Source organism: Octopus bimaculoides, chromosome 6 (assembly GCF_001194135.2).
Source record: "Octopus bimaculoides isolate UCB-OBI-ISO-001 chromosome 6, ASM119413v2, whole genome shotgun sequence".
Classification (NCBI taxonomy): Eukaryota; Metazoa; Mollusca; class Cephalopoda; order Octopoda; family Octopodidae; genus Octopus; species Octopus bimaculoides.
Window position 1 is genome coordinate 42,891,943 of NC_068986.1, and position 4,387 is coordinate 42,896,329.

The following is a 4,387-nucleotide window of genomic DNA, read 5'->3' on the forward strand; positions in this document are numbered from 1 at the left end:
TATATATATATATATATTGAGTATGATTTGTTCTGTTGGATGCGACTGCATCGTGTTGAAAATCGCGATTGTTGTGAAGCGAACTCCAGCCCTGACAGTGCAGTTTCGTGATACACAGACTATCGGTTGAACAACTAAGCGTGGTTCACAGTTACGTTGTGTCTCTATCTCGCAGAAATCCATACACCACAGTGTGGACGACACTTCTGTTCGAATGGTTACAAAGGAGTAAAGAATCTATTGTTTGCATTCAAATGAATGCAATTAGTTATACTAATATATATCTTTGATGTAAAGAAGACACGTAAATAAAATTGGTAGCCTACTAGAGCTGATACAATGTATGAGAGAGAAAAAGAAACTAACGTACAAACTATGGGATAATCTTCAATAAATCTTGCAGCCAAAAAGTGTAAAAATCTTTGCATTGAAACACAGTAAAACTCTTTATAGATATCAAAGAAGAAAAAGATTGTTATCGGCAACGTAGCTGAGGGTGACTATTGAAAATCACCGGGAGCCTGTGAGGACGTTTAAATATTAATGTCGTTATACATGAACGTTTTTTCTCTATATATCATAGCGCCAGTGATAAGTAGGTTATTGAAGAGATAAAAAGGAAGCATCCCTCAATGATTGCAAGCATTGCTGTTTACAAGTTTTATAAGTTTGAGTAGCCTAATAAGAATGGAAACCTCTCACGGAAAAGTGAAATCTAGTAGAAGAAACACAAGTAATACACTTCGTTTTTCTGACTGAAGAATGAAAAGATTTGTGCTCATTAAGCAATTGTAGGCATGTTGGGGCTATCTCTGTACCAGAGGCAATATTCTATGTGTATGACAAATAGAACTGTAAAGAAAAGGGTGATAAATCTTTTTCAGATGAGGGAAGATTCATTATTTACAGACACATCCTTCCTCGTGAGAATTGAGAATAGAAAATCTCTACAGAAATGGTAGTGATAACTTTGAAAAGTCACTCATCAACACTTTGGAAGATAAAAGTGGTTGTGGCGTGGTCGTTGAAATACCAATATTTATTTTTCGCTGAATGTCTTATATGAATTAAGATTGTATATGGCTGTCTCACAATTGGTAAAAACGAGTGAATTCCTCGTCCAAATACAACTTGCGAGCCATTTTTAATGTTGTTCATTCATTTCAAGGTGGGTGATTGTGTAATAAGTGACAATGTAAACTTTTATTTTAAATGTAATAAAATATATTCATGTATGTATCGGAAGTTAAAGTGATGTTCAGGAGCACAGGGACTCGAGTGCGGGAATTCAAAGATGGTAAAAATACTTGGTTTCACTTCCAGCATGAAAGCATGAAGTGTAGTTAAAAGAGTTAACAGGAATGATGATCTAGAATGATGAGTGGTAATAAAATGTTTCCTATACAGGATTAGATTTAATCGATCTTTCGTGAATTACTGCGCGTTACTTTGGAGGTATATACCAAATACATTTTAATTGGGGGTTTTTTCGGTTTTAAATTTATTGAGTATGTTAAATAGATGAGAGTGTTATAAATATTTCTCATAGTTATACAGTCTCACCGGGAATAGTAAAAGAAGGGATCGACTGTACGATTATTTCGAGTGTCTTTCTACTATCAATGACAACCACTTACCCTACATTAACTGCCACAGTTAAATTGTATTTAAAACCACTGTTGATAGGCTTATAACTAAGTCACGTTTTCTGATCCACACATAACACGCACATACAGACTGTTAGTTCATTTTATGTAGGATTGTTAGAAATTAGAAGAATTATGGAAACGATAAACACATCAAATGAAGAGTAATTGATAGTCTTTGTTAATAATATTTAGACGATAAATATGAATTTAAGAGAGAATATAATCAAATTAAGAGCAAATAACAAGACAGTTCGGAAAGGAAGTTATATTAGAAACTGTTATTCATTGAAATATAAACCACTTGACTTACATTAATTGTTTCACTCTCAACAATTTTATAACTTTATTAGCTCGTACCACTGTTGCTTACTATTTATATATCAGTGACACATTCTCTGAATGCTGGGAAAGGTAAAACAACTGGAGCTTATTAAACACTAAAATTGTGCATTTGCTTACTATGTGCAGTATGTTTTCAATAATTACCATTGCTAAAGCAACCTTGTTCTCTATACAGTTTGATACAAACATAAATCACTTAGCATGAACAGATTCACTGCTGTTCAGCTGTAAGAATTTAATCGAAATATTTTCAGTAGTAATTCTCTACATATGAAATAGTTTGAAACACAATATTTTTCATAAGTCTTCTCATAAGAATTAACTTTTTGTCTAACACACAGAGCCTAAGGACAAATATTATATATATGCTAGGGATATTCAAATATCTAAATTGATACAAAATGTTTTCTCATTTTAAATCCATAGGAATTTACTTGAAGTTTGTCACTTTTACTATGAATTTTAATTAACTTCCCAAATGCTGAGTAAATCAATTTCTAAGCCATATGGTTAAGATATAGTTTTGCTATACATACACATCCTACATAATATTTTACTACATATAACATATGATCAGAGATCTGACCACAGGAGATCTGCTACTAATAGTCTTATATCAGTACTATGTGTGCACGTTCTGGCTGTCAACGACTAATCAGGAATGCCAGCGTATTTATCTAATAGGAATGGAATTTTTGAACACTACATAGGATAAAAAGAAACTACCATAAAAGAGTGGATGAACGCAAGAAAATTGAAGATCGTTCATTGCCAACTATAAGTTCAATAAAATCACCCCACACCAGCGGAGAAGCGTCGCAATGTGGATGGTTATATGCCAGCAACTACAGTTGTCGAATCATTGTCTTGATCTGTTCCTACAACGCTGTATATACTACATCTCACTGCGAAAATGTTATTAGTAATGTAAAAATAGTTAAAACTTTTTAAACTTTGAAAAACTTTTGCGAGCAACGCTATAAAATAATGTTCATAAATGTAAACTATAACGGATCAACATCCGTTTGGGATACCAAGGATCTTGCCGAATGTTTCCAAAATCGAGCAGCAGAGAGAAATATTCAATCAAACAAAATATCATGAATTTTCTGGGCCAATGAAGTGCTAGAATATTGCAAACCTGGGGAGAAGTTGGGCGATCAGAGAGATGCACTGCTCTTAGAGTCGATATAGCTAATATTTAGGACCCTTACACGGGTTATAGGAATGGATGCGATGCATTATGAAGGATTTTTCGACACGCTTCTTTCGGAGAGATCCGCGCAAGTATATTGCTCAACAGACTGAATGAGAAAGCTTCAGTAGTTCGATTTGAAACTGAATGTGGGCTTAGAAGAGGTAAATGCGCCATAGATAAAAAGTGATTTGTCTCTGGCAGATTCCAGAAAAACTTAATGAAACAGAACAGAAATCTGCATGGAATCTTTGTTAGGTCACTCAACACAGTCAGCCGGTCAAGGTTATGGTAGATGATCAAAAGGTTGGATATCAAGAAAAATCACACGTCTGTATTATGCACGGGTATAAACAATCATAATATCTGTGAGACTACACAAATGGATTCCCTTGTAATTCTCAGGCCAATTCAACGAATTATATTAAGCGACAAGACTGCATTTCTTACAGATATAACCCATCCAACGAGCTTTCGCACATGTTCTGCCTCTCAAGGTTTACTCGCAAGTTTTACATCGTCTCGGATAGATAATGCCATGAGGTACGCAGGATTCCATGATGAACAAGCATCATGGATACCCCACCACGTACAAATACGAACACACGCACTCGCTCTCTCTCTCTCTCTCTCTCTCTCTCTCTCTCTCTCTCTCACTAGTTCCAAGAGAAATGTGTGAAATTGAAAAAGGACAATGCTTTTAATGTAGCCTTCGTTAGCATTACGAAAATATATTAAACCGATCGGACCAGTGAAAGTATTCAGACAGTTTGGATGTTGAGAAAAGATGTTCACTCGTATGATGAAGTACTTACACGCTGGGGTGAGAGCTCTGTCCACGTAGATCAACACCATTTCTGCCCAGTTTGATGTAACCAGTGGTATGTCATAGCACCAACGTTATTTTCCATTTTTTGATAGCAATACTCGACGAAATATTCCGCGATTCAACCAATGGTGTATACATACAGGCAATGGATGATAATAACTTATTCACGATTTCGCGCTTCAAAACTAAAGTAAGAAATATTGTAATGATGGATATGTTGCTTCATGATGATTAAGCCCTTGAATCCCATCAATAAGGTAGAAGACATGGGAGCTTGGTGAACGCTTTTGTTTTTAATGCAGCCACAAAGACTATTTATAAATGACCGAAAGATTGAAGAATATCATCACCCAAGTCCTGATTCGAGCCATA

The 4,387-nt window shown here is 35.1% G+C and overlaps 1 protein-coding gene across 1 annotated transcript in view; it reads left to right on the forward strand.

Moving 5' to 3' along the window:
* LOC106874031 (contactin) overlaps window positions 1-4,387 on the forward strand; it is a 164,816-nt gene that overhangs the window by 43,767 nt on the left and 116,662 nt on the right. The window lies entirely within an intron of this gene.